Here is a 16,283-nt window from a genome sequence, read left to right on the forward strand (position 1 = left end):
GAGGAAGATGTCAGTGTTAGGTAATCATGCCCATCATCCCCTAATGCCAGGCACTGCCCCGGCTCTGAAGCCAAGCTGACTGATGCAAAGAGGCTCTGCTGAGCAAGACACTGGAAGGCAGACAGCGGCCTTTTCTAGACCACCACAGTTCTGTTCTGTAAAAGATTTCTCTCCTGTCCAATTACAACAGAAAATTCTCCTCTGTTCTCCAGCCCCAGCTGCCCTCTACACAGTACCCAGAGAGGACGACACAATCATTCCATGCATTCAAAAGGCAGGGCTGTTTGCAAGGAAGAGTATTTGCCTGCTCACCACTCCCTCTCCCCAACATAAGGCTCACTGTTGATGCTGCAAATTTCTGCATTAGATGGCTGGTAGCCCATTTCCACTCCCTAATTTAGCAGATGAAGATGATTACTGTATTTATGTTGTGTGAACAGCAGTGGGCCAGGGAATTGAGAAGCATTTGATCCATCCAACTTAAGTCTTATTTCTCACACACGTGTCTCTGGCTGCCTAACTGCTGAGACCCCGGCAGGAGACAGGAATGAGGAGGCGTGAGTCATGTCTTGTTTGTTACAACAGGAAGATGTCCCAGGACCTTTTTGAAGGGGAGATGGGGGTGGGATGATGAATACTTCAAGTTCTATGAATCAAATATGAATTGAACCGTAATATGGGCTTTAAGTAGATGCCTGCATAATAAGTGTTAAACAATTCATCTTTCTGTCAGGCGGCAGAAAGTAATTTATTCATTACCATTTAAGCAAGAAGAGATCTTGTGTGTTTAAAGAGAGAAAAGTTTAGCGTGCTCCATTTTCAATGGCACTGCAAAGGGTCCAAACTGAAAGAAAATGCTGAAAGGGGAAAGGAATGAAGGAAGCTTTGGAGCATCAAACCTTGATTTGGCTTGGGAAATAACATTAATTCTCTTTCAGCATCCAGTTGAGAAATCAAACAGGCTTAATTTAAGGAGTCTTCAGATGAAGAATTGGTAAATTCAGTAAAGATTGATCTTACTTTATGCATCACATCCTATCCCCAGCTATGTGTAAAGTTAAAAAGTACGCATTAAGCTACAATCTTTTCCTTTTGACTTTCATTATGATTTCACAGATATGTTTCCTTAAAACCCTGAAATACAATAAAAGCACCATTTAGGCCTTTTATGATTCACTGCAAGCATTTTACATTTGTCAACATGCAATCTATATGCCTTACATCCTCCCACAAAACCACAAGTAAAATTTACAAATTTTCTATATAATCTTAACACATTCAGGATGAATCACATGTGCTCTCTATTAAAACATGCTATATAGCTAATTTTCACTCTACTGCATTTTTTTTTCTTATCTCCATGGGACTTAAATGTATAAGCAGCCATAGTAACCAGGAGAATGCTTCAGGGTTGCAGCCAAACTTACGAGCTGGAGGAACCATATGGAGGAGTTTTCTTGGACAGAATTCAGTTGTACCACTTCACACGTATTATACTGTACTCATTTGTTATTGCATAGCAAACACTCTGTTGTGTTATAAAGAGATGGTGTACAGTTCTGTTTTAAAACTTAGTGGAATTCTCTTTAAAATGCTTGATTCAGAAAATATGTCTGGCTACCTTAACTAAAACCAAATCTTGGCTGGGTGTGGTGGCTTACGCCTGTAATCCCAGCACTTTGGGAGGCCGAGGCAGGTGGATCACAAGGTCAGGAGATTGAGACCATCTTGGTTAACACGGGGAAACCCCGTCTCTACTAAAAGTACAAAAAATTAGCTGGGCATGGTGGTGGGCACCTGTAGTCCCAGCTACTTGGGAGGCTAAGGCAGGAGAATGGTATGAACCCAGGAGGCGGAGCTTGCAGTGAGCCGAGATCACGCCACTGCACTCCAGCCTGGGTGACAGTGTAAGACTCCGTCTCAAAAAAAAAAAAAAAAAAAACCCAAAAAACAAAAAACAAAACCAAAAACCAACCAAAAAACCCCCAATTCTTTAGCAGAGATCAGATTGCAAAAACTACTAAACTAGTTCACGTATGATCCCAAGCAATTCAATGCAAATGACTTTTAAACTAAGTACTAAAGGAGAAACTATTCAAAGACAGACAACTCTGTAAGAAAAAAAAAAGAGAGTGTAATAAAATATTCACATAATACAGATATAGCATGTTAAAGACTCAGGGTTCTCACCACAGAAAACGGAACACACTCAAAACACTCAAAACTGAGAATGACCCCATCTATGGGAGCAAGTCATTCTTTCTAATGTAGAGAAGATGCAGGGAGCCAAAATAAAAATGAAACCTAAGACTGCCATGGCAGTGTTGGCAGGCAAGGCTATCTGCTTTCTATGATAAGTTGCAAGTGCTTATTTGAAGAGGAAACATGGCGCTCTGCCTAGTTCTGTGTACACAAAGGCAATGGGGTCATATCTAGACCTGAACACCGTCAGAGACTCGCCTCCCTCACACATGTAAGCACATCTGAGTGTTAAGAATCCCACACTCAAACCCAACTGAGGGGACCATTGCCTATTAACCAGGATGAAAATAATTTGTTATAATAAATATTTAAACCTTTATTGTATTTTACAAACTAACTCTGTATATAAATGCCAGAAAACTTGAGACCCTAAGGAAAGAATGGCATAAATGGAAAACTGTTTTCTAACTACTGGTTTCTTTAAGCAGACGAATATGATAGTGAACAGATATACAATGGCCCACAACAGGAGTTTTATTTGTTTGAATCTTTTTTGAGATGGAATATAGAACTTTCCTACATAATGGTCAGAGTTTTCCTCTAGGATTTTTAAAGCTAAAGTTTAGAGGAGAATCTTGAATAATCTCAAATTGCTCTCATAATTCTTTCTGTTATACCTGGCACAGATTCTAAGAAATCATAATCGAAGGCATTTTTGGTCCACTTATTAAGCACTGTCTTTCAACCACAACGATGTTAATACTATCTAACATTACTGAGTAATGTTACTGAGTAACGTTACTCAGTAATGAGTTGCCAGGTACGATGCAATAAGCCCTTCATATACATGATCTCGGTTAATCCTGACAGCAACCCTCTGAGGTACAGACAGTTATTAGTCTCATTTTACAGGTCAAAGCAGTAAGTCACACCCGGGCAGGTGATAGATCTTTGAGGATTTGAATGCAGGTCAGCCTGACTTCACATTCACAGTTTTAACCATGAAGCCAGTTGGAAGTAATACATTCCTAGGTCTATAAAATGCTGAACATATCCTCGAGGCAGTAGTCTACCCAACAAACAGGTTCCATTTTGCTCCCCACCCCTGCCCATAAAAGCAGTTTAATAATAAATAGGAAGACATTATGCTTTAAAGGTATTTCATGTCAGTTGCATTTCTTCGACACACAATGCAATTAAAGTCTGGGTGGAAATTTGATGGACTGTTTGGCCACATGTGCCTTAAAGCGTTGGGAATAAGCATGGAGGAGGTGAGGTAAACGACACTCGGTTGGAGAACAATAGTCACGGATGCATAGGAAGGTGCCCAAAGTGATCACGGATATTTCTCCTAGCTTCTGCCAAGCCCATTGTGGAGAAAATAAAAGTTCCTTCTCCTTGCAAAGAAAGAGGAGAGTAAAGAAATAGCTAAAAGGTGACCTTAGTGATTCTCTGGTATTAACAGAGCCATCGTAGATAAGAAATTTTATTTATTATTATTTTTACAGGTGATATTAAGCCTAATTACAGGGTCTCTAATTCTAAGCACCAGGGAGTTTTATGGTAGCCTAGGGACTTTTGACACCCAAACTACCATAAATGAGAAGACAATGTTAAGCTTTTATGGAAAGCAGAGAAGGAAAAGAGAAATGAAATTAAGGTTGGCATACTAAGTACCTGAGTGTACTAAGTATTTACAATTTTAATATAATTTTTAAAATATTGTTCTTAAGGGTATCACTAAAATGTTATATAAACCATCACGTATTAGGAATCTTTCTAGATTAATGCTTTGCTCTCTTAATGAAGAGTTATATTTTCACAGGAAATATATACTAGATTATCCCAGGCTATATTTTGAAATTTGGTTGTCTATGCTTCTGAGGAACTTTGGTATTTACACTGCAAGACTCTTAGCCTAGTTATGTACTGCTATCTATTTTTTTCTTGTGGACAAGCCTTATAAACTCCAGCATCACATAAGCCATTGTTCATGGAGATCCATTACTCATCCCTCTCTATATAGATGTAATTAGTTGCACATGGTGCTTAGGGTTCTTCAAGAAAGGTAGCAATTTAGAAATATATATGTGCAACATATTCAAATAAAAAAGCAAATTCACAGATCTGTAGATAAAATGACCAAGGTGAGACTGTACTAACTGAATCTGCACAAACTAAATAAAAATGTAAGTGAATAACACATGTTTATAGTTATATATGCAGCTCTAAGATTTGGGAAAAACTTGGGCATTCATTATGTCATAGATGTTGCTCATTTTCATTTGAGAAAATTTCCCGTTAATATGCATTATTGAACAAGTGATGATTTGGGCCCCTAGGCTGTATCTCATGATGAGGATGATGCAGATGAAATAAAACTTTGACAAACGAAAGGAAATTCAGATTTTATCATCACATCAGATTAGAGCTGTAAGCTGTTTCTAAACTCAACACAGTTCAGATCAATCAGGGGAATCTTGCTGACGTGGAGGAGCCTCTGCCTCTGGCTCCACTAATATGTGTGGAACAGTGAGCATGGAAATGGGCTTTCATTCTAGATCCCATCCTGGAACAGGTTGTGCATTAGTACAGCAGCTGGCAGGGCTGCTGACAAAGGACTGGAACAGGAGTTGGAAATCCCAGCTCTGCCAGTTACTAGCTGTAAGATCTTAGTGAATTAGTTAACCTCTTTGATTTCATTGTTTAAAATCTCTAAAACTGAAAAAACAGTACCTGCCCTGTGCAATTCAAAAGGCTGTTGATACATCAAATGAAAATGAATGTGAAGGTTTTCTGAAAGCTGTAAATCAGATTTGCACTGAACTTCACAGTTAACCTGCCTTGAGAATAAAGATTAGGTATCATAACATGGCCTCAAGGCTCCGCACCATTTAACCCCATTCCATGGGTCCTACCTCAGTTCCCTTGCTATCTAGGCACATATCCTCTGCTCTAGTGACCTGAATCAAGTTACCGTTTTCTACCATATGACAGCTATGCATTGTCTGTTATTGTATTTCATGTGCACATCTCACACATGTATCATTCGATCACTGTAACTCTTGGAGACAGAATAGGGATTGCTTCTAATTAGCCCTGAAGGGTAGAAATAAGCAAACTGCACAAATCCCATGCAAACAGTAACTGGCGGAGACAGGATGTGGTCCAGATTCATCTCTTAGGATTGTCTCATGTGGAAAGTTTCTTCATGTCTCTCCTCCAGGATAGGTGGTAACTCCCAGAGGGCATGCCTACGTACTGTCTGGTGCAGAGCTTTGCACAAAGTGTGAGTCAATAAAAATGAGTGATACAGAAATAAACTGTGAGAGCTGAGTAACAGCCAGGTTTTCCTTGTAGAGTGCAGGGCTAGTGGGAATGCAAGTATTATAGAGTGAATTTTGTCCCTCTCCTGCCAAATTTATAAGTTGAAGCCCTAGCCCTGACTATGATTATATTTGGAGATAGGGATCTTAGGAGGTAACTAAGGTTACATTTAGTAATCTAGAAGATAAATAAGGTTAAATTTAAGAGATAAGATTAAATTGAAGTTATAGTAAATAATATTAAATTTAAATAAATAAGGTATAAAAGGTAATTATAGCTGAAGCCCTAATCTGATAGAATTAGTGGCCTTACATGGAGAGGAAGAGAAAAATCTTTCTCTCTCCCTATTCCCCACCATGTGAAGACACAGAGAGAAGGCAGCCATCTACCAGCCAGGAAGAGAGCCCTCAGCAGAAACCCACTGTTATTAGTCCATTTTTACGCTGCCAATAAAGACATACCTGAGACTGGGCAATTTACAAAGGAAAGAGGTTTAATGGAGAACTCACTGTTCCACATGGCTGGGGAAGCCTCACAATCATGGTGGAAAGCAAGGAGGAGCAAGTCACATCTTATGTGGTTGGTGGTAGGCAAAGAGAGGATGAGGACGATGCAAAAGCAGAAACCCCTGATAAAACCATCGGATATCATGAGACTTATTCACTACCCCCATGATTCAATTAGCTCCCCCTGCACCCCTCCCACAACACCTAGGAATTATGGGAGTACAATTCAAGATGAGATTTGGGTGGAGACAGAGGACCAAACCATATCATCCACCATGCTGACACTCTGATCTTGAACTTCCAACCTCTAGAACAGAAATCTTTCTTGTTTACACAACCTCACCTATGGTTGTTATGGAAGCCTGAGCAGATATCTTACACTTTGGGCTGATGGTGGGCTAAGTCCATGATGATACACCTCATAGGCTGAATGACCTGATTTCTCATTCTTGGAAATATTTTCTTCATCATAGTCATAACAGTGATCATGTCAAAATAATCTTTAGAACATGTTGAAAAGGCTCCACTCTTGGTCTGAGCTCAGGAGATGTGGGAGAGATTTACCCATGTCGGCTATTACACATAGATCCCAAAGGAAGTCTCAGGTAAATTTTAAAAACACATTGAACTAGATTGAAATTAAAATGTAATGTATCAAAATTTGTGGGACACAGTTAAGGCAGTGATGAAAAGGAAATTAAAAACACCAAATGCTTACATTAGAAAAGAATACAATTCTCAAATCAACAGTCTCTGCTCCCAATTCAAGAAACTAGAAAAAGAAGAGCACAATAAACTAATAGCAAGTAGAAGAAAAGATATAATAAATATAGAGAAAAAAATCAATGAAATTGAAAACATACAGACAATAGACTAATTCAATTAAAACAAAGAGCTAGTTCTTTGAAAAGATCAATACAATTAACATACCTCTAGCTAGAATGACAAAGGAAAAAAAGAGAAAATGCAAATTACGAATATGAGGAAGGAAACAAGGGATGCTATGCCCCATTCAACCATCAACAGCATAATAAGGGAATACTACAAACAATTCTACACATATACATTCAACAATGTAGATAAAATGGGCCAATTTCTTGAAAAACACAAACTACCACAAGTCAACCAATATGAAATAGGTAATTGGAACAGCCCTGTAACTATTAAGACAATTAATTTGCCATTAAAAACTCCCCCAAAAGAAATATCCGGGCCCAGATGGCTTTACTGAAAAATTCCACCAAACATATAAAGAATTAATACCAATTCTATACAAATAAAAGAGGTATGATTTCCATTTCATTGATTTATATTTTAGAGAAAGAGTCTCACTATGTTGTCCCGGTGTCCTGGCTATCCATGAAAGGATGACTGGTGCACATTTTTTTGTTTTTGTTTTTGAGATGGAGTCTTGCTCTGTCACCCAGGCTGGAGTGCAGTGGTGCAGTCTCGGCTCACTGCAACCTCTGCCTCCCAGTTCAAGCGATTCTCCTGCCTCAGCCTCTCGAATAGCTAGAACTAGCGACACACTGCTGTGCTGGTTTCCAATTCATTTTATGAAGCTAGTATTGCTCCAAAACCAAAACCAAAAAGAGACAGTACAAAACAAAAGTAAAACTCCAAATCAATATCCCTACTGAATATAGATGCAAACATCTTTAACAAAATATTGCCCAACAGAATTGAGCAATATAAAAAGAATTACATACCATGATTAACTGGGAGCTATTTCAGCGATGCAAGGCTGGTTCAATATTAAAAAAATCAATCAATATAATGTAACATATTGACAAGCTAAAGAAGATAAATCACATGATAATATCAATTCATGAAGAAAAAGCAATAGATACATTCAACACTCATTCATGATTAAAACCCAGAAAAGTAGACCGGGAGAGAGGAACTTCTTCAACTTGATAAATCTACAAATAAAACTCTATAGCTAACGTTGTATATAATAGTAAAAGACCGACTATTTTCCTTCTGAGATTTAAAGCAAGATGTCCACACTAATGACTGCTATTCAATATAGTACTGGAAGTTATAGTCAGGGCAATAGGGCAAAAATACATAAATAATAAACAAAGAAACAAAAATAAAAGATATATATATCAGAAAGGAATAAATAAAACTGTCCTTATTTTCAGAGGGCATAGTTGTCTGTATAGAAAATCTATGATTAATCAACAAAATGCTTCTATAACTAATAAGTAAATTCAGCAAGGCTGCAGGATTCAAGGTCAATATATAAACATCAATTGTATTTCTCTATACTAGCAATGAACACCAAGGCCACAAAATTAGGAATACAATAACATTTGTAATTACTCAAAAAATAATACTTATGCATAAATCTAACAAAACCGGTACAGAATTTGTGGGCTGAAAACTACAAAAGGCTGACAACACAAATCAAAGAAGATCTAAATAAATTGAAAGAATACCAAGTTCGTGGATTGGAAGTCTTAATATAGTAAAGTTGTCAATTTCCCCAAAATCGATATGTAGGTTTGTAACAGGATGAATAATAACCACCCAAAGATAACAGGTTCTAATCTAAATATTGCCTTTTAAGGAAAAGAGGTCTTCACAGATATGGTTCAATTAAAGATCTCGACAAGGGGGTATTACCCGAGATAACAGAGATGAGTCCTACATTCAATCACAGGTGTCCTTACAAGAGAGGCAGTTGACAATTGTACAGAGATTATGCAGAGATTAAGATGTAGAGACAGGCAGAGATTGGACTGATGTGGCCAAGGGATGTCAGCAGCTACCAGAAGCTGCAAGAGGCAAGGAAAGAATTCTCCCCGAGAGCTGCCTGAGGGAGAATGGCTCTGCCGACGCTTTGATTTTTAATTTCTGGCCTTTAGAACTCTGGAGAATACATTTCTACTGTTTTATTTTATTTTATCTTATTTGAGACAGAGTCTCACTCTGTCCCTGAGGCGTGATCTCGGCTCACTGCAACCTTCGCCTCCCAGGTTCAAGTGATTCTTCTGCCTCAGACTCCTGAGTAGCTGTGATTACAAATATGCACCACTATGCCTGGCTAATTTTTGTATTTTTTTTAAATTATACTTTAAGTTCTAGGGTATGTGCGAGGGTTTTACCATGTTGGCCAGGCTGGTCATGATCTCCTGACCTCAAGTGATCCGCCCACCTCGACTTCCGAAAGTGCTGGGATTACAGGTGTGAGTCACTGCACCCAGCCACATTTCTATTGTTTTAAATGGCTGAGCTTGTGGTCATTTTTTACAGCGGCCACAAGAAACCAATACAAGGTTTAACACAACTCCTATCAGAATCCCAGGAAGATTTTTGTTACAAAGCAACTAGAAGAGCTAAAACACTTCTGAAAAAGAATAACAAAGTGGGAAGAATTGCTTTACCTGACTTCAAGATACTATATAGCTATGGTAATCAAGAACTGTGGTGTTGGGGGAGGGATATACACAAAGATCAATGGAATGAAATGAGAACACAGAAACAGACACATACAAATACGCCCATATTCTTGATAAAGGTACAAAAACAGCTCAATAGAGGAAGGATAGACTTGCAATGAATAATAAATGGTCTTGGAGCAATTGGACATCCACAGGCCAAAAAAAAAAAAAAAAAAAAAAGAAAGATAAAGAAAAATGGAGAAGAAACAAATGACCTTAGGTCAGAATTTTTAGTTAATTAAAGTTAACTCAGAATGAACCATGGACTTACATGTAAGATGTAAAATTATAACACTTTAAAAAAATACATAGGATAAAATTTTGAGGAAGTAGGGCAAGGTAAAGAGTTCTCAGACTTGACATCAAAAACACTATCTATAAAAGAAAAATTTGGTAAATTAGATTTCATCAAAATTAAAAACTTTTGCTCTGCAAAAGAACCTGTTGATGGGATGAAAAGACAAGCTGCAGACTGGAAGAAAATATTTACAAACCACACTTTTGAGAAAAGACTAGTATCTAGAATATATAAAGAAACTCAATAATTTAAAAAATTCAAATTAGAAACCAGGCAAAAGATTTAAAGGGACATTTTATCAAAAAGGATAAACAGCTGGAAAATAAGCGCATGAAAGATGTTAAATATCATTAACTATCAGGAAAAGGCAAATTACAACCACACTGAGCTATCACCTCACATCTATCAGAATGGCTGCAATAAAAAGTGACGACAGCAAATACTGATAAGGATTATGGAGAAACTACATCACTCTTACACTGCTGATGGGAGTAACATGGTACAGCCACTCTGGAAAACAGTTTGGCAGTTTCTTATAAAAGTAAACATGCCATTACCACAAGACTCAGCGGTTGCTCTCCTGAAAATGTATTCCAGAGGAATGAAAACATGTACACAAATATTTCGAGCAATTTTATTCATAATGGTCCCAAAATGGAAATCCAGATGTTCTTCCATGGAGGAATGACTGCGATGCCTCCATACCATGGAATATCACTCAGCAATAAAAGAAATAAATTATTGATACATGTGAAAACTTAGACACATCTCCAGAAAATGTATGGTAAGAAAAGTCAAGTTCAACAGGTTGCATGCCTTATGACTCCATTTGTATAGCATGTTTAGAATTGCAAAAGCATAGAAATGGAGAAGAGATTAATAGTTTCCAGGGGTTAAGGAAGTGATGAGAGAGGAGGGAACTGGATGTGAGTATAAAAAAGCAACAGGCGGGTGTGGATCATTTGAGGTTGGGAGTTTGAGACCAGCCTGGCCAACATGGTGAAATCCCATCTCTACTAAAAAATACAAAAATTAGCCAGGCTTGGTGGTACAGGCCTGTAATCCCAACTACTTGGGAGGCTGAGGCAGAATAACTGCTTGAACCCACAAGGTGGAGGTTGCAGTGAGCCGACATCGTGCCACTGCACTCCAGCCTGGGTGACAGAGTAAGACTCCGTCTCAAAAAAAAAAAGAGGAATCTCTGTGGTGCTGGGAATGTTCTGTACCTTAACTCTGACAATGTCAATATCTTGGTTGTGATATTACACTTATGTTTTCAAGATATTACCGTTAGTGGAAATTAGGTAAAAAGCGAAATGGAATCTGTATTATTTTATAACTGTATATGAATCTATAATTCTTTCAACATAAATAAGTTTAATTAAAATATATATAGTTGCTATTAAAACTCAAGCTGGTAATTAAATCCAATATAGAATTTTGAAATAAACTTGAAAAAAATCAATGTGTATGTCAATGAAATAAGCAGAGAGACCTAGTGTTCAGATCAGAAGGCTGTGGAGTATGTTCTTCCCTATTGACTCCATTTTCCCTAAAGCATACCTTTGATACTTGGAGGGCTCTGATAGACGTTTCTGGCATCTCAACAATGGTGGAAAGTGGAAGCAGGAAGCTGGGACACCAGCACCTGCTAACTGCATGACTATGGGGACCTGCAATATAGAGAAGTAATGGTGTCTACCATGCTGAGTTATTGTGAAGGTTGTGCCCAGGGGCACAGAACATGACTGTACGTCAACACATAGTAACTTTTTGCCAATATCAACCTTCATTGACTAGTATGCACCTTCCAAGAGCACCTCCTACCCTAAGGATGCTGTGGATGAAAGCTCTCCACTCAAGCAATCTTCATTTTGTTTGGGGAGAGAAGAATGATGAGAGCCAGGGCAACCTCGAGTGTTAGGGAACTTGTTTGTGGCAATGACCACAGGGCAAGGATGATGGAGTAGGGTGGGGGGTTGGGGGAGATGGATGCAGATAATGCCGGGGCAGGGGCATGTACACCAAGGATGTGGCTGAATCCTTGCAAGGGTCTCGTCCTTTCTCTTCTGCCTGCCTCTTAGTCCTCTCCCAGCTTCACATGGAACCGCTCTTTATCTCACCCATGGAGTGGCCTGTTTCTTGCCCTACAGTTTCTCTGCTCTATCACCATCTGAAATGGGCTGTAGAGGATCTGCCTGTTTGGGATCAGAAGATTGGGACTGAACCACAGCACCCCCTCTCATTAGCTAAGTGACCTCTGAAAACTCTCTGAACCATATACATGTTTATATATGTTTTATCCATATATAAAATGCAGAGAATGAGGCTCCTTCATAAATCAGCCTGTGTGAGGCACATACATGGCCTCCCGTGTTCAGTACCTGTGGACCACATGTCTGCTCCTGCTTCTCTTAGCCAAAGAAATAAATGCCAGCTTCAATTAAAACAAATAGGGTTTTCACAGCAATACTGGGCACTTAAGGAGAATTAGAAAGTAGCTGAAATTATAGTCTTGCCTAAGAAAACACTCTAATTTTGACCTTATAGTAGAAGACCTCACGCCAGCAGAAATCCAGCTTTCACACAGAATTTCAGGACAGGTTACAGGGCTCATATTTAGCCACTCCCCAGAAAAGGGTTCAGATCTTGAATGGAGATTGGCATCACTCACGCTTCTGGGTCACCTGAGGATAGCTTCGGCAAAAGATCAGGAACAAAACCACCTCCGTAAGCTGTTCCAGAGGGTTCCTCTTCTAGAAATCCTGCTGGGTCCTTGTGGGGTGCACAGACACCCGTGTCAGCAGGGCTCCTTCTGTGCACTGCCCCTGCCAGGACCACCCACAGATAGGAACCCTCCGCAAGTTAAATGGAATGTATCTCAGAGCCTCATGCATTTCTTTAATATATCTCCTTGCCCCATTCCACAAAGGATTTGAGCAAACTTACAAGACTTTGCACTCTAAAATAAAAAGCTACAAATAACTTAATAAACTGAGACTGGGGAGAACATATTTAGAACAGGAAATCAAGACCAGGGCAAAGTTACCCTGCCAGGTGTGTGAGCTATAGGCTTCTACAGTTACAAAAATTGAGCAGAGAATGTGACTCTGAGCTTTCTGGCAGCCAAAGCTGAGAGAGAAAAGCATGGTTCATGAATTCAGTGAACATAAGGCAAACACTCACCAGTTTCTCAAGGAAGCAAAGTTCTTTCTGACATTTAAATCTACAAGAGACATTTCTTAGGTATGTCTTTACATAGGGAACAGGGAGTGCTGTCGTGAACAGCATCTTCAACAACATCCTATGAAAGTTCAGGTCCAAAGTTTGCATGGTTTCAGCCATGTATCCTCCCATAGCAACACTGCCACCACAGTTCTAGGAAACCTAGATCAAATGTGCTGGGTCTTGATGTTCAACCTAGGGATAAAACATATTTTAATCGCTTAAACTTTTTTAAACATATGGTGGAGGGGTAAGGGAGATGCAACTACAGAAGAAGCAGCTCAGCACTTAATGCTGTGAATTATACAGAGGGAGGTCCGGTGCCTCCAGTTCCCCCTTCTGTCTCCATGATTTTGTATTGTGATTTCAGTACCTGGTGGCTTCTCAAACATTCATCTCCTCAGTAAATAACTGTTAAGCATTTCCTATGTGCCAGGTGATATAGTTTGTATATTTGTGCCCAATTAAATCTCAACATTGTGGAGTAATCACCAATGTTGGAGGTAGGGCTTGGTGGGGAAGGGACTGGATCGCGGAGGTGGAATTCTCATGAGTGGTTTAGCACCAGCCCCTTGGTGCTGTTCGCATGAGGGTGAGTGAGTTCTTATGAGCTCTGGTTGTTTAAAAGTGTGTGACACTTTCTTCCTATGATCTGTCTCTTGCTTCTGCTCTGGCCATGTGATGTGCCTGCTTCCCCTCTGCCTTCTGCCATGATCGTAAGTTTCCTGAGGACAGAAGCTGAGCAAGTGCCACATTCTGTACATGCCTGTACATGAGAAGCTGTACAGGCCACATTCCTGTACAGCCTGCAGAACCGTGAGCCAGTAAACCTCTTTTCTTATAAATTATCCAGTCTTAGGTATTTCTTTATAGCAATATGAAAATGGCCTAATATACCAGGCATGTGTTGAACAATAGGGAGTTAGTTTTGAAAGGACAGCTATGTCCTTTTAGAACTTACTATTAGTGGGGGAAGAAAGATATTAAGCAAGTAATTACTGGTGCAGACACTGCTACCAATGGTGAAGTGCCAGGATTATGGAAGGGGTCCATATGGGGTATTGAATTAGTCAGGTAGTGAAGAAGATATAGCCATTTAAGCTGAGATCTTAAGGATAAGAACTAAACAGCTAGGGAAAGAGTATTATGAATAGAAAGAAGAGCATGTACAAATCCCCTAAGTGAGAGAGGTGTTAGAACATTCCAGAAACTGGAGATGTCGGGACATTCCAGAAGCTGAAAACAGTATGATGCTTGGCGGGGGCAGAGATGGTGGGGGGAAGAAGAGGAACGGCTCCCAATGGGGCTGCTGAAGGAAGTGGCACACTTCATTAAGGGCCTGGAAAGCTTTGCCAAGGATTTGTGTTTTATCCTAAAATAAATAGGCAGATATTGGCAGGTTTCAAGCAAGGGAATTTTAATGCCTGTTCGCATTCTGATGATCACTAGCTGCTGTGCGAAAAAAAGGATGGGAAGATGACAAGAGGGAAGAAAGGGAGGCCACAGTCTTTCTAGGATTAGGTTATCCGAGCAGGAGGTGGGGGTGGCAAGAGTCTTCAATGAACGACAGGTCAGTACCAGAAAAGAAAAGATGACCACAGCAGATGATTCTGAAAAACAATCCAATTGCCTGCAAGTGAACCACTGCAAGTCCGGTACATTGTGAGTCGGATCTGCCGAACGCCACAGCCCCTGGGAAAAACAGGGGCCCTGAGACAGACACTAATAACAATGCAAAGTCATTCATGCTTTTATTGTTCAATTATAATGAGTCCACTCATCTTGGTAATAATAATAATGATGTGTTTGAATAACATAATTGCTTAATAGCCATTCCTTACCACCACCACCACCACCCCCTACTATTAGGACAAAACTAAAATAATTTAGAGTATTTGTCATTCTAAAAGAGGCAGAAAAAATTGCTATTCTCTGCTAGTAGCTCTTAAGAAATGAATTATATACAGGATCCAGTTATTTCTGTGGCTTTAAAGGGGAACCTTTGCTTAGGGCAGCAAAATATATAAGGGTTATCCTTTCAGGAAAGCCCCTTTCATATAAACAGAAACTTTTCTTTGTGGAATTCAGGAAGTCTCTGAGCCTCAGTTTTGCTCTCCATAATGGGGAATCAGACTAATCTATGGTTTCCAAACCCAGGTATACATAAGAATGAGCTAGGAAGTTTATCAAAAATTTACCTGTTTGGGCTCCATCCGTGATTCTCTGTGTGTGGAGTCTGAGAATTTGTATTCTGAACTACTTGCTTGGATGACCTCTCAAGTTCCTTCTGTCTTCAAAAGTCTAGGACACTGCTTTGCAGTGTGGTCCACCTGGGAGCTTGTTAGACATATAGAATCTCAGCCCCAACCCAGACCTGCTGAAGCAGAATTTGCTCTTTCAACAAGAATCCTGGAAGATTTGGAGGAACATTAAAATTTGAGAAGTTCCAGTCTAGGACTCTACCTTTCAAATATGCACCTTATTTCCTACAGTTCAGGAAAACTTGGCAGTTGGAGAAGAAACCAACTTTCCAGCAGAAGCAGAGCAACTCAGTGGCTGAGCTTCAAATGCAATTCGGTTGTCCTTTATCAGCAAGGACAGAATGCCTCTCTCACCGCCATAAATAAGCTCAGAGAAAAGAAGCCGAATCAGCAAAGGTAAATCAAGTCCTGAATTGTGCTGGCTCATGCATATATTGGAGACAAACAAAAAAGGAAGCACTAAAATCTTGTGCATATTTCTTTAAAATATATAAATAGTAGATAATCAGAGGCTGACTTCAAATCTGGGTCTGCATAAATTTCTTCTCAGGGGTATTAAATATCCTCCTCCCTTTCCGCTTCCTTTTTCACTGGGTCCTCATCCTGAGCTGCGTTCTGCAGTTTCTCTCCTGTCTCAGATGCGACTCTCACCTATTTGGCTCCTCTTTAAAAAAAGAAAAACAGGCAAATCAAAATAAGCAACAACAACAAAAACCTGTTATAATTTCTTCCATTAGTACTACATGGATAAATCCCAAATCTCTTTCCATATTTACCTCTCTACTTGAATTTAAACTCAGTTTGCCTATTGTCTTCAGGAATTGTTTCAGTAACTGTCATTTAGTCATTCAGTCCACCAACATTTATTGAGCCCCTACTTAGTTTGGCACCCCAAAGTATCATACTATGTGAGATTAAATCCAACCTGCCTCTTTCCTCTGGGAGCTCAGAGTTTATTAGAGATTTAAACTTCAGGAATATTAATAACACCTAATAGAAAGTGAGAAGTGAAGAT

General features: G+C 39.4%; 1 protein-coding gene and 1 long non-coding RNA gene across 4 annotated transcripts in view; both read right to left on the minus strand.

Moving 5' to 3' along the window:
* The window catches only part of LOC105479716 (ALK receptor tyrosine kinase), a 750,786-nt gene that overhangs the window by 447,601 nt on the left and 286,902 nt on the right, over nucleotides 1-16,283 (minus strand). The gene's annotated exons all lie outside the window — the stretch shown is intronic.
* The window catches only part of LOC105479713 (uncharacterized), a 36,712-nt gene continuing 30,119 nt past the window's right edge, over nucleotides 9,691-16,283 (minus strand). For all 3 annotated transcript variants that reach the window (XR_011611578.1, XR_011611577.1, XR_011611576.1), the window contains 2 exons: nucleotides 15,206-15,932; nucleotides 9,691-13,202 (listed from right to left, as the gene is read on the minus strand). This is a non-coding gene — a long non-coding RNA (uncharacterized lncRNA). The remainder of the gene's footprint in view (nucleotides 13,203-15,205; nucleotides 15,933-16,283) is intronic.

This window comes from Macaca nemestrina, chromosome 13 (genome assembly GCF_043159975.1).
Source record: "Macaca nemestrina isolate mMacNem1 chromosome 13, mMacNem.hap1, whole genome shotgun sequence".
NCBI classification, from domain to species: Eukaryota; Metazoa; Chordata; class Mammalia; order Primates; family Cercopithecidae; genus Macaca; species Macaca nemestrina.